Here is a 27,459-nt window from a genome sequence, read left to right as displayed (position 1 = left end):
GTCACATGTACTTACACTCATGAAAAAATTAAAAATAAAAAAATTCATGGAAAAAAAAAGAAAAAAAAGAAAAAGAAAATGTGGCACGTATACACCATGGAATACTATGCAGCCATATAAAGGATGAGTTCATGTCCTTTGTAGAGACATGGATGCAGCTGGAAACCATCATTCTGAGCAAATTATCGCAAGAACAGAAAACCAAAAACTGGATGTTCTCACTCATAGGTGGGAATTGAACAATGAGAACACTTGGACACAGGAAGAGGAACATCACACACCGGGGCCTGTTGTGGGGTAGAGGGAGCAGGGAGGGATAGCATTAGGAGATATACCTAATGTAAATGACGAGTTAATGGGTGGAGCACACCAACATGGCACACGTATACATAAGTAACCAATCTGCATGTTGTACACATGTACCCTAGAACTTACAGTATCATTTAAAAAAAAAAGGAAAAGAAAAAAATGTGAGTTTCAGTAAAAAATACAAAAAAAGGTGGTGCCTTTGCACTCAGTGCCAAGTTTTTGTTACAGATTAATTTTTCCATAAATTGAACCAATCAGTAATTTTAAGGTTTTGTTTCTTCTAAATGTAAGAGTTCAGGATTACATTCTATTAAAGTTTTGCCCTAAAATAAGAAATGCTACTGATTTTTGTGCATTGATTTTGTATCCTGAAGCTTTACTGGAGTCATGTATCAGTTTCAGAAGCCTTTTGGCTGAGTCTTTAGAGTTTTCTAGGTATAGAATCATATCTCAAGGAAGAGAGATAGTTTAACTTCTTTTCCTATTTGGATGCCTTTTATCTTTTATTTCTTTCTCTTGGCTGAATGCTCTGGCTAAGACTTCATATGTGTATATTATATTTTCTTAACAAAACCAGTTAAGAAAGCAGTAATTGAAATGAATTTCCTTAAGCTGAAAAAGATTTCTACAGAGAAGAGTTGAACAAGTTGGTAGAATAGATGCCTACACCATTTATCCCCACTGCAGGAACACTAGATTTTAACAACTATCTGCGCACGGAAAAGCACCACCACAAGAACTAAAAATCGGGGGAGCAATCACAGTGCCTGGTTTTGATTTCATATTTCTGAAAGAGGCATTGAAGAGTGTCAGAGAGAGAGAGAGTCTTGAATCACTGATACCACCCTTCCCCGATCCCCAAACAACAGCCATAGAACAGCACAAAGAGTCTGTACTTTGGGGAAGGAGAGTGCTGTGACTGGGGGACTTTGTATTGAACTCAGTACTGCTCTATCATAGTGGAGAACAAAGCTGTGCTGGGCTCAGCCAGCCCCCACACGAGGAGGGAACATTCAGACCAGCCCTAACCAGAGTGGAATCACCCATCCCAGTGATCAGAGCTTGAGTTTCTCAGCAAGCCTCACCACCATTGGCCAAAGTGTTCTGAGTCCTAGGTAAACTTGAAAGGCAGTCTAGACACAAGGACTGCAATTCTTAGGCAACTCCTAGTGCTGGGCTGGACTCAGAGCCAGAGAACTAGGGTGGTGTGTGACCAAGGAGGACACCAGCCAGGGTGGCTAAGGGAGTCCTTCTGCCACCCATCCCCCAACTCCAGGCTGTGCAGCTCACAGCAAAAAAAGTGACTCCTTCCTTCTGTTTAAGGATAGAAGAGCAAAGAGTAAAGAGGACTCTATCTTGCATCTTGGATACCATCTCAGCCACAGTAGGACAGAGCACCAGTTAGAGTTGTGAGGCTCCCATTCCAAGCCCTAGCTCCCAGCCAACATTGCTAGACACAACCTGCGCCAAAAGAGAACCTGCTGCCTTGAAGGGAAGGGCCCAGTCCTGACAGGGTTAATCACCTGCTGACTAAAGAGCCCTTGGGCCTTGAATAACAGGCAGTAATACTCAGGTAATACGCCATGAGCCTTGAACTCTGAGATGTGCTAACTACAGGTGTGACCCAGCACAGTCCAAGTTGTGGTGGCCATCAGGAGAGACTCATTCTGCTTGAGAAAAGCAGAGGGACCAGTAAAGGAGACTGTCTTGCACCTTAGGTACCAGCTTAGACACAGAGGAGTAAAGAAATAAGCAGGGTCTTAAGGTCCCTGAGTCCAGGCCTAGGCCCTTAGACAGCATTTCTGGGCCTGCCCAAGGCTAGAGGGGAACCCACTGCCCTGAAGGGTGAGTTCCAAGCCTGGAAGTATTAAGCACAAACTGATAGGAAAGCCCTTGGGCTTTTTGTTTGTTTGTTTTTATTTTTTGAGACGGAGTCTCGCTCTGTTGCTCAGGCTGGAGTGCAGTGGCACCATTTTGGCTCACTGCAAGCTGTGCCTCCCAGGTTCACGCCATTCTCCTGCTTCAGCCTCCCGAGTGGCTGGGACTACAGGCACCCACCACCACGCCCAGCTAATTTTTTCTATTTTTTAGTAGAGATGGGATTTCACCGTGTTAGCCAGGATGGTCTCGATCTCCTGACCTCGTGATCCACCCGCCTCGGCCTCCCAAAAAGTGCTGGGATTATAGGCATAAGCCACCATGCCTGGCCGGCTGCCCTTGGGCTTTAAATGAACATCATTAGTGGCCTGGCAGAGTGCCCCCATGGGCAGGTTGTGGTGGTGGCCACAGGGAGAGGCTCCCCTGCCTCTGTGGAAAGGAGGGGGAAGAGCAGGAAGGATTTTGTCTTTTGTGGTTTGAGTGCCAGCTTAGCCACAGTAGAGCAAATTTCTAAAGCTTTTGACTGCAATCCTTGGCTCCCAGACAGCATCTCTGGGCCCACCTGGGGCCTGGGGGAACTCACTGCCCTAGAGGGAAGGACACAAACCTGGCTGGCTTCACTACCTGATGATTATAGAGCCCTAGGGCCTTAAGTGAATTTGGGAGGTAGCCAGTTAGTGATTACATTGGGCTTTGGGCAAGACCCAGTGATATGTTGGCTTCAGGTCTGACCCAGTGCAGTCCCAGTAGTGGTGGCCACAGAAGTGCTTGCATCACCACACCTCCAGTTCCAGGTGGCTCTGCACAGAGAGACTCTATTTGTTTGGGAGAAAGTAAGGGAAAAGAATAATAAAAGTCTCTGTCTGGTAATCCAGATAATTCTTCTGGATCTTATCCAGGACCATCAAGGCAGTACCTCTACAAGTCTACAAAAACCACAGTTATATTGGGCTTAGGGCCCACGTCCCTTTGAATACCTGGAAAGCCTACTCAAGAAGGATGGGCACAAAGAAGACCAGAGTGTGAACACTACAATAAATACCTAACTTTGGCCTGGTGTGGTGGCTGATGCCTGTAATCCCAGCACTTTGGGAGGCTGAGGCCAGCTGATCACCTGAGGTTGGGAGTTCAAGACCAGCCTGACCAACATGGAGAAACCCCATCTCTATTAAAAATACAAGGTTAGCCAGGCATGGTGACTCATGCCTGTAATCCCAGCTACTCAGGAGGCTGAGGCAGGAGAATCACTCGAACCTGGAAGGCAGAGGTTGCAGTGAGCCGAGATCATGCCACTGTACTCCAGCCTGGGTGGCAGAGTGAGACCCTGTCAAAAAAAAAAAAAATACCCAACTTTTCAATGTCCGGACACTGATGGACATCTACAAGCACCCAGATCATCCAGGAAAACATGACCTCACCAAACAAATTAAAGGACCAATCCTGGAGAAACAGAGAAATGTGACCTTTAAGACGGGGAAGCCGGGCACGGTGGCTCAAGCCTGTAATCCCAGCACTTTGGGAGGCCGAGGCGGGTGGATCACGAGGTCAGGAGATCGAGACCATCCTGGCTAACCCAGTGAAACCCCATCTCTACTAAAAAATACAAAAAACTAGCCGGGCAAGGTGGCAGGCGCCTGTAGTCCCAGCTACTCGGGAGGCTGAGGCAGGAGAATGGCGTGAACCCGGGAGGCGGAGCTTACAGTGAGCTGAGATCCGGCCACTGCACTCCAGCCTGGGCGACAGAGCGAGACTCCATCTCAAAAAAAAAAAAAAAAAAAAGGCAGGGAAGCCAAAATATCTGTTTTGAGAAAACTCAAAGAAATTCAAGATAACACAGAGAAGGAATCAGAATTCTATCAAATAAATTTAACAAAAAGATTGACATTAAAAAGAATGAAGAAGAAATTCTAGAGTTGAAAAATGCAATTGACATACTGAAGAATGAATCAAAATCTCTTAATAGTAGAATTGATCAACTAGACGAAAGAATTGGTAAGCCTGAAGACCGGGTATTTGAAAATACACACTCAGGGGAAACAAAAGAAAAAAAAAGAATAAAAAACAATGCGAAGGAAATAAATGTATTTGAAATGAAGGAAACAATAAAAAAGATCAACAAAAGAAAAAGTTGGGTTTTCTTTTGACAAACCTTTAGCCAAACTGATAAAGAAAAAAGAGGGAAGACCCAAATATATAAAATCAGAGATGAAAAAGTTGACATTACAACTGATACTGCAGAAATTCAAAGAACTATTAATGGTCATGAGTAACTGTTTGCCAATCAATTGGAAAATCCAGAAGAAATAGACAAATTCCTAGACACGTACACCTACAAGGATTGAACCATGAAGAAATCCAAAACCTGAACAGACCAATTACAAGTAATGAGATCAAAGCTGTAATAAAAAGTCTCCCAGTAAAGAAAAGCCCAGGACCTGATGGCTTCACTGCTGAATTCTACCAAACACTTAAAGAAGAACTAATATCAATCCATTCAAGCTATTCCAAAAAATGGAGGAAGAGGGAATACTTTCAAACTAATTCTATGAGGCCAGTATTACCCTGATACCAAAACCAGACAAAGACACATCAAAAAAAGAAAACTACAGGCCAATTTCTCTAATGAATATTGATGCAAAAATCCTCTACAAAATACTAGCAAACTGAATTGAACAATTCATTAAAAAGATCATTCATCATAACCAAGTGGGATTTATCCCCAGAATGCAAGGACAGTTCAACATATGGAAATCAATGTGATACATCATATCAACAGAATTAAGGACAAAAACTATATGATATTTTTTAAACAGAGTCTTGCTCTGACTCCCAGGCTGGAGTGCAGTGGGATGACCTTGGCTCACTGCAACTTCTACCTCCCAAAATCAAGTGATTCTCTTGCCTCAGCCTCCTGAGTAGCTGGGATAACAGGTGTGTGCCACCACACCTGACTAATTTTTTTGTATTTTTAATCTAGACAAGATTTCACCATGTTGGCCAGGCTAGTCTCAAATTCCTGTCTTCAGGTGATCCACCCTCCTTGCCCTCCCAAAGTGCTGGGATTACAGGCGTGCACCACCATGCCCAGCCTGAAACTATATGATCTTTTTAACTGATGTTTAAAAAGCATCTGATAAAATTAAACATCCCTTCATGATAAAAATCCTTAAAAAACCTGGGTATAGAAGGAACATACCTCAATATAATAAAAGCCATATATGACAGATCTACAGCTAGTATCATATTGAATGGGGAAAAGCTGAAAGCATTTCCTCCAAGATCTGGAACGTGACAAAGATGGTGCCCACTTTCACCTCTGTTATTCAACATAGTACTTGAAGTCTTAGCTAGAGCAATCATACAGGAGAAAGAAATAAAGGGCATAGAAATTGGAAAGGAAGAAGTCAAATTATCCTTGTTTGTGGATGATATGATCTTATATTTGGAAAAACCTAAAGACTCCTTCAAAAAACTATTAGAACTGATAAATAAATTCAGTAAAGTTGCAGGATATTAAATCAATATACAAAAATCAGTAGCAGTTCTATATGCCAACAGTGAAAAATCTGAAGAAGAAATCAACAAAGTAATCCCATTCACAATAGCCACAAATAAAATTAAATACCTAGGAATTAACTTAACCAAAGAAGTGAAAAATCTGTATAATAAAAACAATAAAACACTTAGAAACAAATTGAAGAGAACACAAAAAAATGGAAAAATATTTCATGTTGATGGTTTGGAAGAATCAATATTATTAAAATGTCCATACTATTCAAAGCAATCTACAGATTCAATGCAATTGCTATCAAAATGCCAATGACATTCTTCACAGAAATAGAAAAAACAATTCTAAAAATTATATGGAACTGCAAAACACCCAGAATGGCCAAAGCTATCCTAAGCAAGAAGAAAGAAACTGGAGGAATCACATTACCTGACTTCAGATTGTACTACAGAGCTATAGTAACCAAAACAGCATGGTACTGGCATAAAAGCAAACACACAGACCAATGGAACTGAATAGAGAACCCAGAGACAAATCCACACACCTACAGTGAAATCATTTTTGACAAAGCTTCCAAAAACATACACTGGGGAAAAGACAGTCTGTTCAGCAAATGGTGCTGCAAAAACTGGATATCCATATGCAGAGGAATGAAACTCGACCCCTATGTCTCACTCAAATTTATAAAGATATCAATACACCCCAAATTGGTCTATAGATTCAATGCAATCCCAATGAAAACACCAACAGGATATTTGTGGAACTTGACAAACTTATTCTAAAATGTATGTGGAAGTCAAATCAAAATGGATTAAACACTTAAATCTAAAACCCCACACTATGAAACTACTAAAAGAAAACATGGAGGAAACTCTTCAGGACATTGGAGTAGGCAAAGGTTTCTTGAGTAATACCTCAGAAGCACAGGCAACCAAAGTGTAAATGAACAAATGGGATCACGCCAAGCTAAAAAGCTTCTTCACAGCAAAGGAAACAATCAACGAAGTGAAGAGACACCCCGCAGAATGGGAGAAAATATCTGCAAACTACCGATCTGAAAATGAAAAGTATATAAGTTATATACTCTTATAATTAGAGTATATAAGGAGCTCAAATTCTGTAGAGCAAAACTCTATAGGAAAAAAAAATCTAATAATCCAATGAAAAACTGGAAAAAAGATCTGGACAGACATTTCTCAAAAGAAGACATAAAAATAGTAAACAAGTATATGAAAAGGTGCTTACCATCATTGATCATCAGAGAAATGCAAATCGAAACTACAATATCATCTTGCCCTAGTTTAAATGGCTTTTATTCAAAAGACAGGAAGTAACAAATACTGGGAAGGGTATGGTGAAAAGGGAACCCTTGTACATTTTTGGTGGGAATGTAAATTAGTATAACCACCATGGAGAGCAGTTTGGAGCTTCCTCAAACAACTAAAAATAGAGCTCCCATATGATCCAGCAACCCCACTGCTGGGTATATACCCATAAGAAGGGAAAACAGTATATTGAAAAGATATCTGCACTCCCATGTTTGTTGCCAAGCCAATAGCCAAGATTTGGGAGCAACCCAAGAGTCCATCAACAGATGAATGGATAAAGAAAATGTGGCACTCATACACAATGGAGTACTATTCAGCTGTAAAAAAGAATGAGATCTTGTCGTTTGCATCAACATGGATAGAACTGGAGTTCATTATGTTAAGTGAAATAAGTCAGGCACAGAAAGACAAACATCTCATGTTGTCACTTATTTGTGATATCTAAAAATCAAAATAATTTAACTCCTGGACACAGAGAGTAGAAGGATGGTTACCATAGACTGGAAAGGGTAGTGGGGGTCTAGGGGGAGAGGTAGGGATGGTAATGGAAACACAAAAATAGTTAGAAACAGTGAATAATAGCTACTATTCAATAGCACAAATAGGAACACTATAGCCAATAATAACTTAGTTGTACATTTTAAAATAACTAAGAGAGTATAATTGGATTGTTGCTAACACAAAGGATAAATGCTTAAGGGGACTCCATTTTCCATGATGTGATTATTATGCAATGCATGCCTCTATCAAAATATCTCATGTACCCCATAAGTATATATACCTACTGTGTAGCCACAAAAATTTTAAAAGTGCAATCTATAAGAAAAAAATTTCTACAAAGAACTTACATCATATTTCGTGGAGAAATGTTGAGAGGATTTAATCTAAGATCAGGAATAAAACCAGGATGTCTGCTCTCACCACTTGTATTCAGCATTGTACTTGAGCACCTACACAGCACAGTATGGCAAGAAAAAATACATGGAAAGGAAAGAATGGAAAAATAAAGGAGTATAATCTCTCATTATTTGTGAACGATTTGATTGTGTCAATATAAAAGCCAAATTAAATCTACGGAGAAATTATAGGAATTAGTGAAAGTATTTAGCAGAGTTGTTTCATAGTCAGTATACAGAAATCAATTTTATTTCTAAATAGCATGAATAGAAAAAATAAATTGTGAAGTCCAATTTATGATAATATCTAAATTACTTAAAGTACATCAGAATAAATCTGATAAAAGATACACATGATCTCTCTGAAGAAAATAATAAAACTTTATTGAAAAATTTAGCCAAAAGGAAGACTATTCTATGTCTTCGGATTGGAAGAGTCAAATTTATAAAGATGTCAATATAATCCAAATTAGTCTATAGATTCAATGCAATCCCAATGAAAACACCAACAGGATATTTGTGGAACTTGACAAACTTATCCTAAAATGTATATGGAAGTGCAAAGAGCCAAGAATGGCCAAGATTCTCTCATGAAGAAGAACAAGGTGGGAGAACTTGCTCTAAAAGATGACAAAATTTATTGTAAAGCTACTGTAACTTAAAAAATGTAAAATTGGCTCAAGAATAGATGAATAGACTAGTGGAAAAGGATTGGGATTCCCCAAACATTCCCACATACATAGACAATTCATAAAAAAGAAGGCATCATAGAGCAGTTGAAAGAGGATGGCTTTTTCATTACAGAATTCAGGGGCAGCTGGCTATGGGTTTGAAGAAGAAAATGAAATGGACTCCTTTCCACATCACGAGGCACATTTAAAAAATGAAATGGACTCCTTCATTAAACCATCAACAGAAATAAATTCCAGGTGTATCTAAGACCAAATTTTGAAGAAGCAACTATTGAAGACTATCTTCATGACCTTAAAATAAGGAAGGATTTTGTAAACAAGACAGAAAAAAAACCACGACCTTAAAAAAAAAGATTTTAGAATTCTACTACATTAAAATGAAGTACTCTGGTGTTTGATGTTTACCTTGAACTGGATCAAAAATAAGATGAATTGATAAATGAAGGAGGGTTGGATAGACATGTGATAAACAAGTGTAATAAAATGTTAACAGTGGAACCTAGGTGATGGGTATCTTGACGTCCATTGCAAAATTCTTTCAACTCTTCTGTAGGTTTGAAGCTTTTCATAATAAAATGTTGTGCAAAATAAAATAAAGTCCTTCTTTTCCTTAGAAGGAACAATAAATGGAGTAAAGGCAAGCTACATTACATGAAATCATCAAGAATTAAAATACAGAATACATAAAGAACTCCCACAAATAAACAGGCTAACAACTCAAGGAGGAGATGGGCAAAAGATATTAAACGGGCATCTCACAGAAAATAAAACCCCAAAAACCAATACATATGAAAAGATGCTCACTCTCATTGCTAATCAAATTAAAACTGCAATGACATACCATTTCACATTGGCCAGATTTGCAAAAATTTTATAGTTATAAATTATCAAATATCAAATGTTGATGAGGATGAAGACCAACTGAAACAGTGAAACATCTTTGATAGGAGTATAAATTAGCACAGTCACTTTGTAAAATACCTGGCATGATCTGGTAAATTTGGAAACGTCTTGGTAACAAGTCCACTCCAAGGCATAAATACTGGAACACAGCTTCCCAGCAATTTTATCCTACAGCCTACACAGAAAATCATCCTTGTATGGTGCAGAAGAGTAAGAACACAAGGCCGCTCAGGGCAAGATTCAGCAGGTCCAGGGGCTGCTGTCTGGCTTCTGGCTACGTCCAGGGCTACGGGCCCCAGTGTCCCAGCACAAAGGTTGGAAAGCTCTGGCCTGCAGGACTCTTGTACATGTTTAGCAGGAAACACACCCTAGAAGGTTTGTAGTAGCACTGTGTATAATATCTGCTAAACTGGAAACAACACAAATGCTCATCACCGTACAATGGATATACAGATTGAGATACAGTTGATCATTATTACACACAGATTCCATATCTACAAATTGGTCTACTTGCTAAACTTTATTTGTAACTCAAGATCAATACAGGCACACTTTGGGGGTCATTCACAGACGTGTGCACAGCAGGGAAATATTTGAGTCACTCAAAGCACAAGTGTGTTCCCATCTGAGATTAAAAAAGGAGAAGCTCTGCCTTCTTGTTTCAGCTCTCATACTGTAAGCAAGAGTCCTCTTCTGGGTCTATTTAGTACCACATATTTCATATTTTGTGCTTTGTATTAGTGATTTCACCATTAAAAATGACCCCAGGCATGTACTTAAGTGCTGTCTAGTGTTCATAGAGCAAAATGGCTGGGATGCACCTTATGGAGAAAATATATGTATTAGATAAGTTGTGTTCAAACATGAGTTATAGTGCTTGTTGGCCATAATTTCAATACTATTGAATCAACAATATGTAAAATATAAGGTGTTTTTAAACAGAAATACACATGAAACAAGGTTATATATTGATAGACTGATGAAAATCTTGTGATGACAGGATCACGGGAACTTCACCCTGTATTTCCCCTAGGATCAATGTTTCAAGATTGCCTCCTTCAGTGTTTGCAGTGACTTTTTAGAATGTCAATATCATGATAATGAGAATCAACTTTGTATTTACTCAGTGAAATCACACCAAACAATAATGGACACTTGCTTAACATATGCAATAACAAGGATAAATATGTTACACAATAGAGTGTGGGAGAAGTGAAGCACAATATAACTTATCCCACATATACAAAGAGAAAGAGATGTGTATTGTTAGGAATATGTAATTGGGAACATATTGTTGGAAACATATTTTTGGTAATATGTAGATATGTAGAAAACAACTAAAAGAAAAGAAAGGCAATGAAGAAGACAGGTTCAGAATAAAGGTTACTCCTCTTGAGGCTGAAGGGAGTAGGATCAGAAGGGAGACCACAGGGGACATGAAAAGTGAGATTTCTGTGTAGAAAAGCACTTCCATAAATGCTTGCTGAGGGAATAAATAATGGGTAAACCTGGAACTCTAGCACTGACACATCCCTAGAACCACATAAGGAGCTTTCATTTTTCCCTATTATTTTATTTTATTTTTTATTTTTTGACACAGGGCTTCATTTTGTGGTCAAGGCTGGAGTACAGTGATGTCATCAAAGCTCACTGCAGCCTCAAAATACTGAGCTCAAGTGATGCTACCACGTTGGGTTCCAAAAGTGCTGAGATTAAAGCATGGGACACCGAGCCCACTCAAAAATTTCTGAATGAAATCTGCATGTCCTACGCCAGTACCTCAAACTTGACTAGATTTTAGTCAAAAAGCTAAATCCGTAATTTCCAACCTAAACTTGCTCGACTTCCTATGTCCCTGTCCTACTGATCACTCCACCAAGCAGTCACTCAAAACAGGAATGTTAGTGGTCCTCGACTCCTGCCTCCCTGGTGGCCATGGAAATGTGCCCTTCAGATCTCCTGCTGCAGGGAACAAAGCTGATTGACAGACCCCAGCTGCCACTTCTCTGGATCCATCACTGAGTTTGCCCCAAGACCAGGCTTCCTCTGGGAACCTCCCAGCCAGTGACGGAGCATGGCAAGGGTATGTGGCTGCGGGACAAGGACTCCTGAACTGACAGCTGTGGCTGGGGACTTCACATCTGTGCAGCCGAATCTTAGTTAGAACTAAACTCCATTATGAGATTCCTAGCCGGCCCTACTTCTCCCATGTCTCTCTTATGGATGTGACAGTTGTGTTGCCCACAAGACTCTCCCCACCTGCTTCTGCTCCTTCCCCTTTATCACTCACCAGCATTTGCCCTATAATAATCCTTCCCATCCAATCACATCGTGGCCTCTAGATTTTTGGGGGACCGAATTAACAAAGGAGGTCCCAGTAGTGGTCTGAGGAAAGACAGCAAGCAGTAAGAGGGGCTTTATGGATGGGCCCACTCACCTCCAGAATGACAAAGAGGATGCCATCCTGAGTGATATGTGGAGTATGGATGATCTCTAGCACCAGGTGAGCTACGGATAGCTTAAGGTTTCACCCTCAGTCACTCATGGTAAACATCCCAGTGGAAGGTCTCACCTTTGTCAACAAGAAGATTCGGGCTTTTGAACAGGATAGAGGAAAGAATGTCTACATAAATGGCGGAGTTAGCTGCCGATGTCTAAATATATTGACGCCCTTCGGAGACGTAATGAGAAACTATGGGATGTCACCAAACAGTTCAGGGCTGGGTGTAAGACCCAGAAGGCCTCTTTAGTTGCTTCCAGGAAGAGCCTCACCTCTTGCAGAAGACGACCAGACACAACTGAGGAGCACCACATCAACATAATTTGATAGCAAATGACGGAGAACTGCAGAGACAATGGCACCCTCAAGCAACACAGGCCTGTATGCGACGGTCAGGGCCCTGTTTGGAGAAACCCAGTCACCTGAACTATGGGATGGAGATAGCTGGATGGAGTGTGAAGGGTGAGCCTTCCTGTCCTAGCAAGAGCTACCCCGGGCCGCATGCTGGTAGGGTGCTACACAGCCCTGGTCCCCACAAAGCCATGGGTGCCTCCCTCAGGGGCTGCCCCGTATGCTCTCTCTCACCTCGCTGGGTGATGCTGAGCCAGATAAAGGGAGAACAGAGATTATATGCCAAGCAAGAGATAGCCTGTACAGGCAGGAGACAGGGAAATACCGCTGGGAATGGATTTTGAGAGTGCTGGATCAAGGGTCTGGAATATATGACTACATAAGCAAGTCTACTCGACTACAGGCACTTTCTGGTGTCGTGAGATTTAACACCCTTGCAGATGCTTTTTGCAGTTTTAGGAGGCTCAGCTCTAAGCACGAACTCCATGAAGCCCGTCTGCCTGGTTTCCGACCTGCAGCTGACACCTACCGGCCAAACGAGTGACCTTGGGCAAGTCCTGAACCTCTCTGTGCCCACTTCTCCACGTGTAAGAAGGTGGCAATAGCAGGCATTTCCACCTAAAACTGTCCCGAGGATGAGTTAACATGTAGTGATAAGGCCCAGAAGAGAGCCAAGCACATAGTGAATGATGCATAAGTTGAGTTTCACAGATCCTGCCAAATTACCCTCCCAAGTGGCTGCTCTCTCCCTTTCCCCCAGCAAGTGAGCAAATGCACTGGTTTGCTCAGGACCTCTCCTACCCCTAGAATGGTTAAGCTCTCTAAGAGTCACAAACCTGCCGTGTGAAAATTGAGTTTTGATTTTAGTTTGCACCTTTAGGGTGAGTGATGGTGAGCATCTTTGGGGTATCCTAGACCATTGGTTGGACTTCCAGCTTCGTTGAATAAACGACAGCAACAGCGGGGTGGGGGACGCTGGGAGAGGTGGGAAAACTCTGGCCTGCCCAACCACCGCACCCACATGCCAATCAACCCTTGTAGGCACACAGCCTTGTGCCAATTTGATCACCTACTCTAAGAAAAAGAAAAAAAAAAAAGGTATCCAAATTGGAAGGTAAGAAGCTCAATTATCTCTGCTGCAGATGACATGATCTCACATGGAAAAAACCCTAGCATACACTGCACCAAAAAACGTTCAAAACCTGTAGACAAACTCAGCAAAGTTGCAGAATGGAAAAGCAAAATGCGAAAATCACTGGCATTTCTATGCCCTAACAACAAACTATCCAAAAAAGATGGGCGGGAAACCAACGTATTTAGAATACCAGGAAAAGAACAAAACCCTTTGGAATACATTTATCCAGGGAGGTGAAAGGTGTGCATAATGAAACCGACCAGACACTGATGAAAGACTCAGAAGACAAATAAACGGGGACACATCCCGTGCTCATGGTCGGGAAGATGGTTAACACATCCGTGCTACCCAAAGCCGTTACAGGTTCAACGCCATAAGTCCCCAGGAAAATGACAAAGGGGTTTTTCGCAGCACTGACAGAAACAACCCTGAAACTTCTGTTTCTTGACTGTGGGCCTCCTTGTCCATGTTCCTATCGGGCGCTACTTCTTGGTGTGGAACAGAGGCTTGAAGCTCCTCTGTGCGCCGGGTGATTGGCGTGCATCATGACATTTACTCTCCCAAGCTGATGAGCTGGGGGCGGCTCTCTCATTGACCCCTGCCTTACAGATGGGACACTGGGGCTCAGAGACGTGGCTCTCATTGGAAAGTATATGCCTGGCCGCCAGAGGCGGCAGGACAGGAAGAAAGAGATGGATGGAGAGCTCCAATGCGCCCTGGCCCCAAGAAGCTACCGGAGCGCAGCCACCCAGTCAAATGACAGGCGTCGGGGTAAACCAAGAGCCCGTGTCCCGATGGTTACAGCCCACAGGCCCCGCCAAACAAAGGGAGCGCTTGTTGGCAGAGGGTGGACCAATGAGAAGGCACGGTGCGGGCGTTGAGGGTGCACAGAAGCCACCACTGTCTGGACATCTCCTACTGCCGCCTGGAGTGAGGACGGCGGTGACCTGCAGGCCTTGCTGTTCCTGTCGCGTGGCCCCCTTGGCTGGGCTTGACTGGGCTTGGCTCTTCCCTCCCACCGTTACCAGGACGACCGTCTCCGCACAGCCCAGGCTGCCCCGACTGGCGCCATGAGCTCCCCAGACTAGGTGTCCGTTTGGGGAGCCAGTTTCACGTCAGAGGGTGGCGAGCAGGCTGGCGCCTGCAAGGCCACTTCAGGAGTCCCTTGGGGCCATGGGAATGTCCACGGCCTCGATTTGGGGGTGCTGCACAGCAGCGAGGGCGAGGGTGAGGGCAAGAGCGGGTTCTCAGATCCCGAGGGCTTCAGCTTCAAGTCTGAGAGCAAATTGACAGAGCAGGGAAGGGTGGTGCTCTGGGGCTGGGAAGGCCGGCCTGACACCCCAGTAGACGACCAAGGGGACTGTGTGGACTACTCGTCCTACCTGACTGACGAGCCAGAGGCCATCGTGCCGCTGCCCAGCATCCAGGGACACACGTCCCCAGAAAGTGCCACTGCCAAAGGGTCCACTGACATTTGGGCGGACCTGGAGGTCGATCTCAGTGGGAGTGGCGCCCTGGGCCCCAGCCCTGGAGAATGGCAGCAGGCCTCTGCCAGCCCTCTCCACCTCAGTGGTCCTGGGCCAGGCCCAGCCTGGGAGAATCCAGAAAAGGGGCTAGAAGAGCAGACGGAGAATCGGCGTGGATCCCCAGCAGCCCTCTGCGAAAAACCCCGCAGGGCCGTCTACCCACGAGTCTGATTCCGCAGAAGAGAGCAGCGGCTTACCACTGATGTGGGTGGGCATTCGCGGCAACGAAGGAAGCCAGACCAAGCCCTGCAGCCCCAAGAAGCCAGCAGACACATCCAGACACGTAGACTTCCACTGCAAGGAGAGTTACCTGCCCGTGCTGGGCCGTTTCCTGACCTCTGCTCCCCGCGGACTCACTCCAGTCATGGAGAGGCCGGCTGTGGGAGAGCTGGAGGACTCTCCCGGAAAGAAGAAAATGCAGAGCAGGACCTGGGGAAAGGTGGAGGCCAGGCCCAGCTGCTCAGGAGCTGCCACTGCAGGGGCTCTGCCCTGGGGCCCTTAGAGGAGGAAGATGGCCCAGGAGAAGTCCCTAGGGGGTGCCTCTCAACTGGCCCCGGGGAGAGCCTTTACTGCCTGCAGAGACTCCTTCTGTGGAGAGAGGGCCACTCCCTCGGAGCCGGCCACCTTCTCGCCATTCATTTGGGGCGCTGCTCCAAGTTGCCCCCTACCACACAAACCCCACTGAGAGGTGGATGTCCATGCGGACACACCTGATGTCCAAGAAACCCCAACAGCCTAAGCACAGCAGCCCTGGGAAGAAACCTGCAGGAAGGAAGACCAGGGAGTCCCAGGCTGTGGCCAGAGAAGATAATAACCCAAATAGAGATGCAGTCCCAAGGGTCCACGGGAGTAGGCCTTGGGACTTGTCGCCCTCCTCTTCCTCTTCACCCTCCTCCTCTTCTGTCTCCCCCCACGCCTCCTCTCTTCCAGCACACACCTGTTTACCCATGTCCCCTCTGTCCCTTGCTCAAGGGTTATCATCAGGAGCCCAGGGACACTAGAATGCCCAATCGGGGTCTTCATCGTAGGGGCACACGTTAAGGGGAGCACTTGGTGTGTGACGGGCATGCCTTCGGACACTCTGCAGTGGTTCTACTTCCTCCTCCATGGAGGAGCTGGGAGGGAAGGCAGGGCTGGCAGCTGGTTTGGATGAGGTGACCCCTTAAAGTGTGGGCCGCAAAGCTGGGGCGTCTAGGCTCATCAACTTCCTGATTCCTCCTTCCTTAGCTGTTGCCTGAGCCACCTGGCAGGCTGCCTGCGCTATCTCAGTATCCCCAGTGTTTTCCCTGGCTGGGCTCTGCCTCCTGGCCTGGGGCTGACTGAGAGAGAAAGTGCTAATGAGATTAGGCTACGAAGTCTCCATCTTACCACAATCCCTCCCCACCTGTAGTCACCGCCCGCCCCCACTGCCAGCCTGACTCAGACATTTCTGTTTTAGCTTCCCACACACAGGCCAGTGCTGCCTCGCCTGTCCGTGCGTCATGGAGAATTCAGTAGTGGTGACCCCAACATCAGAGCTCCCCAACTTCTGGGACGTTCAGAGCCCTCAGCCTACAGCCTGGGAGGCCTTGTGTCCAGACACCGTGCACCCTCCGGTGAGTCTTGCGGATTTGATAGGGGTGGAGGGGAGAGGGGTCGGGAGGGAAACCTCTGGTTCTGTCGCTTCTGGGGGCTCAGCCTTGTTCCCAGGCTTCCTTGCCCGCCCAGGCAGCTGTCCCACGGGAAATGGGGTGTCGACAGGACTGGCTTTAAGCCACATCCACCTCTCAGTGGGGTTTGTGTGGTAGGGGGCAATTTGGAGCAGCGCCCCAAACTCCAACTCTGGAAGGAGACTTTTGGTGGTACAGAGCCCTTTTCTGTTAAGTCCTGCTCAGCCACACTGGCCCTCCCAGGGCCTGACTGTGGCTACCGCGCTGCTGGAGTCCAACCCAGAGTCACAATGCTAGGGGGCTACAGGTACACATGGGCTTACACTGGAGAACAGGGAAGGCAGTTCCAGAGAGAGGGTTGGAGTTGCTGGGCAGAGCATGGGCAATGTGTTGCCAGCAGAGGGTGACGGTGCTTCACTTTAGACCCTGCTAGGCCTTTTCCACCTCACTGGGAGCCTTGGAAGCTGGATTTTATGTTCTCTTTCAGGTGACCAGCAGCCACCTGTCCATCCTCCAAGACCAGAAAGGCAGCAGCAGCCCTCGGGAGCCCAGGACTGTCCTCGGGTAATGCTTTGTGTGGCTCTTAGAAATAGAGGTTCACACTAGATGGTGGGATCCGTGTCCAGGTTAAACTGACTTCTGCGTCCCCCTACCCCCCACCTCCACCTTCCACACCCCATGGAGAGAGGATGCCTTCTTTCCATTTAGGGTTCTGTGCCAACCCACCTCACCACTGGGCTGCAGGCTATGGGGGCTGTACGGCCTGGGGGAGAGAGGGAGTCTGGAGAGAGAGCAGGCCAGAATTGACTAACCATTTCTCTTCCTCTGGTGTCTGCTGGTCTAGTGCATCCAGCTGCAGAGGGAAATTGAGGACCTTACACAGCAATTAGATATGATGGAGCCCTAGCCAGGGCAGGGATGGACAGCGGTGTCTTTCTGCAGGTGCCGGGGGCAGGGGTGGGCTGCAGGTACAGGCGGCGTCACTGGGACTGACTTTCCTCTGCGGAAGAGAACCAAGCAAAGCCTGGCCCTGGAGCCTTCTGGGCCTTTCCAGCTAGGGGTGTGCACAGACAGCAATGTGTTGTCTGAAGTCCATGTACACTTGGTCCACAAGTCTCAGAGATCTCCTTCGCTTAGGACGGTTAGAGATACCACATGTGTTTTCCCTTTAACTGCTGCCTGGTATGGCTTGTATGGATTTTTGCTTACTGGCTGGCTTATCTGTCTTTGAAACATATTCTGAACGGTTCTGGGTTGCCCCAACACCTGAGAACCACTTTCCCACTTAGAAGGCATTTTCACATTTAATTCAGGTGATGGGTGGGTGAGTCAGTCCCAGGGCTGGTGGGGTTTCGCATTGCAGAGCTAGGTGGTTCCCCACAGGGGCAGGGGGTGGGTTTCTGTTTCCCTGGGTCTGGAGTGCCCCGTTCTGCCTCTTTGTTTCAGCGGCCATGCAGTTCCTCACTGACAAGTTTCAGGACCTTTGAAGTGAGTATGGCACACACCATGCCCCTTCCCACAATCCTGGTAGCTTAGGAGGGCTGTAGGCTGGCCCTGGCTGGTAGCCCATCCCTGAGCCTGCTCTGTTTCACAGGTTTGAGCCAGCATCTTCCTACAAGACGAGCAGCTGGTACCTTTGGAGTTCTGGAGCTGCAGCCAAGCAGGTTCCCTCCGTATCCTCTTCAGCCAGGGCTTTCGCTCTTCCACTGCATTTGCACACTTCCTAATGCAGTTCAAAGCAGTTTGAAATAAAGTCATTCTCATATTCTGTGGTCTGTGATCTGCCCTCTCTGCGACTGTTGGGAGTGTTGGATTCAGTGTGTTGCTCCCTTCCCTGACACTTAAAGAACAGTTCCTCTGGGGCTCTGTGGTGGGCCCTCTCCTTGCAGGGCACCTGGGCTGGCCTCTGAGCAGCAGCCCTGTACTCGGGCTCACCACAATGCCGTGGGTCTAGGTGCTGTGGGGGCCCTGCCTGGCCACAGCAGCATTTCCTGCCTTTCCCTTACATGCCCTGCTCATGTCCCTCCTCTTCTCCTCTTACTTCGGGGTCTCACAAGTCCCCTTCTTCAGCGCTATCCTCCCTCCACTTCTGCAGGAACTGATGGCCTCCTAGAACCCTGGTCTTTTCTTTTCTCCTGCAGTTCACTGTGTCGGTTTTGCCCTGTCACCATCCTTTCCATTGTGAGCATCCTTGCTCTCCCATGTGGCTTGACGCTGGTGGTCTTTCCTGCACGGTTTTTTCCGTGCTGTTGAGGACCACGTTGGAGCTTATCCTACCACTCAGGAGACCAGTCCTCTTTCTGGAGCCATTATGTCCCTCTGGTGCCACCACACACATGGTCAGGTCATCTGGGCCAGAAACCAGGTAGCATCCTCAGTTCCTCTTAGCTCTCATATTTGAACCTCAGTTACCAAATCCCATCAGGTCTCCTTCTTAGTTTCAGTAGCCAGGTGGAGACAGAAGCCACATCCCAGTGGGCGGCTGAGCAAAAGGGAAGGTACATGGAGTGCCGAAGAAAAGGGCAGGGTAGTCTCTTGGTTGGAGGTGGGGGCACTGAGTCTGTTCTGGTGCCTGCGGGCCAACTTTGTAGAAACTGCCCACTGGCAGCTACACGGAAGGTGGATTCCTCATCCTTGGTGTCCTATAGGGGGCCAACAGCCCCTTCTCCAGCCAGTCAACTCCATACCCTTGATTTGAAAATGGCAAGGGTGGTGTGGATGCTAGACAGGGCAAGTGTGGATGCTAGGCCCGGCTGTTCTTTGATGGTCCCTGTCAAATACTGTTCCACCACCCGCAAGGCCTCAGGATTTTGTGGACGTGATATTTCTGCATCCCTGATCAGTCTTTCAGACCGCCGCTTGAGGCTACACAAGATTTCCTCGAGTTCCCTGTTCTGCCTTCACCCTCCCTGAGAGTTGGGATCACCCGCTTCCTTCAGCCAGAATCCTGGGCTGGGCAGGCCCCAGATTTGGGCACAGATTCCAGTTCCAGTGAGGAGGTGTGGGTAGGTTCTGCCAGCTCCCATCGCCAAGAGACTGGGTGTTGAACAGACGAAGACAATAGAAATGCAGATACCATTCAAGGTTAGTGTGTGTGTGTGTGTGTCTGTGTGTGTGTGTGTGTCTGTGTGTGTGTATGTGTGTGTGTGTGTGCGCGCACGCGTGCCTGCTTGAGCATGCCCTTGCAAGCACCCAATTGGGAATCAAATTAATCATGGGTGCTGTCCCTTGAGGGAGAAAGGGCTGATTGACAGAGTGGAGGCAGTGGTGAAGGATACCTGAAGGATGGAATGCACAAAAGCAGGGCTGGGATTCACTTTTTACAAGAGGTGTTGTTCAATTCTAACACCTAGAAGCCTGTGGATTAGGACGAATGGGACATCCCCAAACACAGGGATGGGTGTCAGGCTCTCAGGATACTGGAGGTGCCACAGTAGGCTCCTGATCCTCCGCGGGATGGATGGGATGTCTCAGCACTCCCGTGTGTGGGTGCAGTGATAACACCTCAGTCGCTGGTTGGTGCCTCATCTAGGAATTGGGGAGCTCCTGTGGGAGGATGCCCCAATGCCAGCTAACAGAGATACGGGCAGGATGGACAGTGAGGGTGGAAAGTGGGGAATCGGGACTGCCCTGGGACAGCTGGTCGGGTTCAGTATCCGCCTTCCCCCATACTCTCTCTGTGTCTCCCTGCCAGGTCCGTGGTGTGAGCTCAGTGAGGGGGACCGTCACACATGCGGTGGGCCAATCACAGGCCTCAGACCTGGAAATGAACTGTGATGGGGACCTACACTATCCACCTCAAATCCCTAGCCTGAGATGGTTGGCTTGATTCCTCGGGCCAAGGCTTTGATCCTGACACAGATGGTTGTTTCTTGGGAGGATAACACAGCGGGGTGGGCTCTGGAAAGGAAATCTGTCAGGGGCTCTCCAGCTTGGGTTTTTGCCGCCAGAGACATCTATGCAGGTTCTGGTTGGGTGAGAACTCCAGCCCCAGGCACTGGCCCGGGGGCCATGGGCCATGGTCGACAGGGTGTGGAAGGGGAGAAACCTGTGGAGGGAGTCGTGGAAGGCATGAACCCATCCCTTGGCAGCTGGATTTGCCAGCCCCGTCTCTCAGCACACCACCTCGGTTCCATATTCAGACCACCTTATGCACAATAATGGGGCTGTAACATGAATACCCCAGGCCATGGTTGGGCAGAGCCTTCCGGTTCTAGGGGAAATAAGTGCAGAATCTGAGGCTTCTCAGATTAGAGGAATCCATTTGGGCCCCAGTGGAGAGGAGGAGGTCGAGCCCCTCCCCTTATTCAGTGCCCGCCTCTTGCTTTTCCCTCAAGTCTCCTCTCTCACCAAGAGGAATGTGGAGTCTGGCCTGGAGAGTCTTAGTCCCCCTCCTGCCTTGTCCTGCCACTCAGTTCATACGGGCTCCAGAGGTCTGCTGAGCTGCGTGCCTGCCCTTGATGCAGCCGCTGTGGCTGAGCCCTGAGCAGAATCCCACCTGCACTCAGTGCCAGAGATCCCACTGGCACATTTCTGGACGAGACGTCTTACTCGGTTGGCAGAAAAGAGCGTCTCCCCTTCAGGCTCCAGCTGGGTTTGAAGGTGTGTGAGTCTCCTCACATGCATGCCAGTCAGAGTCCCCAAGGGTGGCCATCCAGGTTGTGGTGGAGGCTTAGGGCACTGCGCACGGGGATGTGAGATGGCAATCGTAGGATCATAGTGGTCACGGTGAGTAACAGGATGAACTTTAGCCCACCTGGAACACAATTCTGGGTGAACTCGGACAATCTCATGCCCATCTGTCCTCAACCTGTACACCAAGATCTCCTCCTTTTCCCCATACTTTTTCTCATCATCCGTTTCCTCGAAGGATGAAGCCAGAACCCATGTTTGCCAGGTACGGTCGCGTAGGCTGTGGCCACCAGGGTGGCCATGCAAACACTACATGCGGGAATCCAGGGTGCTCAGTTCAGATGATCCAGCATGAACGGCTCCCCTGTGGTTGTGCAATGTTGAAGTCCGGGTCACTACCATGGAGAGCAAGGAACAGAAGGTTGGCAGGGGTTTGGAACCCTCCTGTTTGCCCTATCCCAATCACTACTTCCCCCTTTGCACATCCCTCCAGAAGTAATCACTCTGCTGACTTTTCCAATAATCACTCACTTTCTTTAAAGGATTAATAATTGCCATTTAATAACCCTCACCAAGATATAAAAGTTAGAGGCAGTTAAATGTAAAATTATATTTTTGAAACAATACACACACACACACACACACACACAGAGAGAGCTCAGAAGTTGGCCATTTGATAAACAGTTATAAGGTGATCAAGCCAGGTAACTACTACCCAGGTCATGAATCTGTACATTGCACTTTTAGAGAGTTACAGTCAGAATGTCTTTCCCTGAAGGAAGCAAAATGCACATGCTACGTACTGTGTGATTCCATTTATATGACATTCTGGAAAAGGCAAAACTATAGGAGCGGAAAACAGATTGGTGGTTGCCAGGGTCTGAGGGTTAAGACCAGGAGTTCACTATCAGAGGGCATGAGAGAACCTGGCGGGGATGGCGATGCTCTATATCTATATATCTTGTGCTTGTGTTTCCACAGCTGTATGCATTTAGAAAATCCCATAGACCTGTGCGTAAGTTATAGCCCAATAGTCTTGACTTTTTAGAAAAAAGAATTGTCAGCAATACATCTCAAAAGGAAACTGACACTTAGTCAATAATTTTGTGACTACAAAGAGCATGTTTCTCTCCCCTAATCTGTTAATGTGAAGAATTATGGCACTTTATTTTCTGAAGGGAAATTAAATTTGTATTTTTGAGATGAAGCTAATATTTGTCATGCCACATTAGGTATTTTCCTTTTTATATCCTGAAGGCTTCCGTGTGCTAAGATTCTGGTTCTGATTTTTGCTTCTGCGTCATGAGCCTGTGATTGATCTGCAATGTTTCTCTAAGTGTCCTTGAAGTATTTGGTATCGAGGTTATGCCAAGCTCATACAGTTGAGTGGAGGATTGTTCCTCCTTTTCAATTTTCTGCACGAGTTTGTGCCAAATGGAAGATATGTATTCCTAGGATGTTTTTCAGAATATGGTGGGGAATCCTGGAGTTTATTCTTGGAAAGCCTTTGACTACTCATATCTTTCTGTAATGATTCTGGAACGGTTAAGATTGGCTGTTCTTTCTTGTGTCAGTTTTGGCGGGTTTTGTTTCCTAGCAATTGGTGACCTTTTTCTTTGTTTTCAAACTGACTGGAATAAAATGGTCCATAATATCCCCCTTCATCTCAGATTGCATTTGTTTAAATTTCAAAGCTACGGAAGAGTTGTAGGGAAAGCACAAGGAGCACTCATACATATATTCTTCTACTGAATCCTCCAGTTTTTTTTTTTAGCATTTTCTCACATTTGCTTTATCCCTTCCTCCAACCCAACCCCTGTCTTTCTCTGTGTGCGTGTGTGTGCTTGTATTTTCCATTATTTTGTGGACTCATTTGAGATCCATTTGAATCATTAAGATACATCATCCCCAAATATGAGAAAGCATGGTCTTTCACAAAGCCTTAATGCCATTATGACACTCAGGAAATGTAACACTGAAACCACACAATTTTCTACTGTATGATCACATGAAACATTTTCCGATAGTCCCAATGGTCCCGTAGTATCCCTCATAGCTGCTTTCTAACAAAATTCTCTTTCCAACCAAACATCATGCTTCGCACTTAGTTTTCAAGTCTCTTTTGAGACAGGGTCACCCTCTGTTACCCAGGCTGGCGTATAATGTGGAACTTGGCTCACTGCAGCCTTGAGCTCCCAGGCTCAAGCTGTCTTCCCCCGCCTCAGCCTTCCGAGTAACTTGGACTACAGGCACGCACCACCAAGCCCGGATAATTTTTAAAATATTTTTTGTAGAGACTTGGTTTCGCTGTGTTGCCCAGGCTGGTGTGGAACTCCTGAGCTCCAGCTGGGTCTCCCAAAGTGCTAGGATTACGGATGTGAGCCATGGTGCCCGGCCTGTCAAGTCTCTTCAGTGTCCTTTAAAGTGTGCTTTAAAACAATGTTTGAAATTTCCTTTAAACCAGTGCAGTTGTTGTCAGGAAGCCCTTGAACTTGGGTTTGCCGAATGTCTTCCTTGTGATTAGACTCAGGTGGGTTTAACATTTTTGGCAGGACTACTCCGTAGCAGATGTGCTGTCCTTCTTGGGGCATGACATCAGCAGATTCTCCATGTTGGTTTGTCTTATGACTGGTGATGTTCATCTTGACCATGTGGTCAGGGCACTATTCCAAATTACTCCATTGTGAAGGTGCCATCTTTTCTTTGTATTGAATTAGCCATGTGCTGTTACTGCATGAGCACTGTGTGATTATCCAGTCCCCCCACAATATCTTCTTTGTATCTTTTGGATATCTGCATATGATATGGTTTGGATCTGTGTCCCCACCAAGTCTCACGTCAAATCGTAACTTTCAATGTTGGAGGTGGGACCTAGTGGGAGGTGACTGTATCATGGGGCTGAATCTTCAGGTATGGTTTAGCAGCATCCGCTTGGTGCTGTCCTCACAGTGGCGAGTGAGTTCTCATGAGTCTGATTGTTTAAAGGTGTGTGACACCGCCCCCTGCTCTCTCTCTTGATCCTGCTCCTAGCATGTAACAAGTACCTGCTCCTGTTTTGCCTTCTACCATGATAGCAAGCTTCCCGAGTCCTCCCAGAAGCAGAAGCCGCTACAGTTCCTGTACAACCTGCAGAACCCTGAGCTCTTTTCTGTATAAATGGCTCGGTCTTGGGTATTTCTTTATAGCAGTACAAGAGTGGACGTAACATGGTTTGTGCTTGTTTCTCCCTTTTCTTTCCTGATAGCGGTGCTCTTCCCCCTTATTTTCTTAACCAGTCTCAAAAGAGTTTTACCAATTTCATTCTTCTTCCAAACACCCAGCTTCTGGTTTTGTGATTCTTATGCTTGTTTCCCCTTTCACTGATTTCTGCTTTAATTTGATTATTTCCTTCTACTTTAGTTGGCCTTGTCTTGTAACTTTTTCTCATTAATTGTATGCTGTCCTATTTCACATGGTTTGGCTGTGTCCCCACCCAAATCTCAACTTGAATTGTATTTCCCGGATTCCCATGTCTTGTGGGAGGGACCCAGGTGAAGGTAATTGAATCATGGGTGCCGGTCCTTCTCATGCTATTCTCGTGATAACGAATAAGTCTCATGAGATCTAATGGGTTTATCAGGAGTTTCCACTTCTGCTTCTTCCTCCTTTTCTCTTGCCGCCACCACATAAGAAACGTCTTTCACGTTCCACCATGATTCTGAGGCCTCCCCAGCCATATGGAACTGTAAGTCCAATTAAACCTCTTTTTCTTCCCAGTCTTGGTATGTGTTTATCAGCAGTATAAAAACTGACTAATCTACTAAATTGGCACCAGTAGAGTGGGGCATTGCTGAAAAGATACCTGAAGATGTGGTAGCGACTTTGGAATTGGGTAACAGGCAGATGTTGGAAGAGTTTTGAGGCCTCAGAAGAAGACAGGAAAATGTGGGAACATTTGGAACCTCCTAGAGACTTGTTGAATGGCTTTGCCCAAAATGCTGATAGTGATATGGACAATAAGGTCCAGGCTGAGGTAGTCTCAGATGGAGATGAGGAACTTGTTGGGAACTGGAGCAAAGGTGACTCTTGTTAGGTTTTGGTAAAGAGACTGGTGTCATTTTGCCCCGGCTCTAGAGATTTGTGGAACTTTGAACTTGAGAAAGATGATTTAGGGTTTCTGGTGGAAGAAATTTCTAAGCAGCAAAAGATTCAAAGGGTGACTTGGGTGCTGTTAAAAGCATTCAGTTTTAAAAGAGAAACAGAGCATAAAAGTTCAGAAAATTTGTAGCCTGACAATGTGGTAGAAAACAAAATCCAATTTTTTGAGGAGAAGTTCAAGCCAACTGCAGAAATTTGCATAAGGGGCAATGAGCCTAATGTTAATCCCCAAGACCCTGGGGAAAATGTCTCCAGGCCATGTCCTAGACCTCCAAGGCAGCCCGTCCCATCCCAGGCCTGGAGGCCAACAAAAGTGGTTTCATGTGCCGGGCCCAGGGTTTCCATGAAGTGTGCAGCTAGGGACTTGGTGCCCTGTGTCTCAGCCACTCCAGCCATGGCTGAAAGGGGCCAACATAGAGCTCAGGCTGTGGTTTCAGTGGGTGGAAGCCCCAAGCTTGGCAGCTTCCATCAGGTATTGAGCCTGCGGCTGCACAGAAGTCAAGAATTTAGGTTTGGGAACCTCTGCCTAGATTTCAGAAGATGTATGGAAATGCCTGGATGTCCAGGCAAAAGTTTGCTGCAGGGGTGGAGCCCTTATGGAGAACCTCTGCTAGGGCAGTGCAGAAGGGAAATGTGGTGTCGGAGTCCCCACACAGAGTCCCTACTGGGGGACTGCCTAGTGGAGCTGTGAGAAAAGGGCCACTGTCCTCTAGACCCCAGAATGGTAGATCCGCTGACAATTTGCACCGTGTTCCTGGAAAAGCTGCAGACACTCAATTCCAGCCGGTTAAACCTGCTAGGAGGGAGGCTGTATCCTGCAAAGCCACAGGGGCGGAGCTACCCAAGACCATGGGAACCCACCTCTTGCATCAGCATGGCCTAGATGTGAGACCTGGAGTCAAAGGAGATCATTTTGGAGCTTTAAAATTTTACTGCCCTGCTGGGTTTTGGATTTGTATGGGCCCCATAACCTCTTTGTTTTGGCCAATTTCTCCCATTTCAAATGGCGTATTTATCCAATACCCGCACGTCCACTGTATCTAGGAAGTAACTAGCTTGCTTTGATTTTACAGGCTCATAGGTGGAAGGGACTTGCCTTGTCTCAGATGAGACTTTGAACTGTGGAGTTTTGGGTTAATGTCGAAATGAGCTGAGACTTTAGGGGACTGTTGGGAAGCCATGATTTATTTTGAAATGTGAAGACATGAGATTTGGAGGGGCCAGGGGCAGAATGATATGGTTTGGCTGTGTCCCCATCCAAATCTCAACTTGAATTGTATTTCCCAGAATTCTCACATGTTGTGGGAGGGATCCAGGGGGAGGTAATTGGATCATGGGGGCTGGTCCTTCCCATGCTATTCTTGTAATAGTGAATAAGTCTCACGAGATCTGATGGGTTTATCAGGGGGTTCTACTTTTGGTTCTTCCTCTTTTTCTCTTGCTGCCAACATGTAAGAAGTGCCTTTCATCTACCACCATGATTCTGAGGCCTCCCCAGGCATGTGGAACTGTAAGTGCAATTAAACCTCTTTTTCTTCCCAGTTCTGGGGTATGTCTATATCAGCAGTGTGAAAACAGTTTAATACACTATTTTAAATACGTGCTTTTAGCAGCCTACACATCCCTCTCAGGACTCCTTTACTTGTGCCGACAAGGGTTTATGAGTAGTATTTTTGTAGTCATCCAGTTCCAAATATGGGAAACAATGAATATTACAGCTTTCATGGAATGGGATCAGTACATTGTGGTGTGTTCATACAATGGAATACTATTTCAGCACTTCATCTAGGAAGTGCTAGATGAGGAATCAAAAGACCTGGCTCTCTCCTAACTTGCTGAAAAGTGCTTCCCCTTTCAGAACCTCCATTTCTCCATCTGTGAAAAGAGAAAGATGGCATGGAGCAGTGCTTCTCAACCTGAGGTCCATGAACTTTCTGAAAAAGTGAAAGTACAAAGGACTCCTCTAAGGAATAATAGACACGAATCTTACAAAGATAGCATCGAATGAAAGAAGC

At 46.2% G+C, this 27,459-nt stretch overlaps 1 pseudogene; it reads left to right on the top strand.

The window, feature by feature from the left end:
* Nucleotides 1–14,570: 14,570 nt before the first annotated feature.
* LOC105523854 lies at nt 14,571–18,162 on the top strand (annotated as a pseudogene).
* The last annotated feature ends 9,297 nt before the right edge of the window (nt 18,163–27,459 follow it).

Source organism: Colobus angolensis, unplaced genomic scaffold (genome assembly GCF_000951035.1).
Source record: "Colobus angolensis palliatus isolate OR3802 unplaced genomic scaffold, Cang.pa_1.0 Scaffold479, whole genome shotgun sequence".
Lineage (NCBI taxonomy): Eukaryota > Metazoa > Chordata > Mammalia > Primates > Cercopithecidae > Colobus > Colobus angolensis.
Note: the sequence above shows the minus strand (reverse complement) of the source record. Positions and strands in the feature narration are given on the sequence as shown.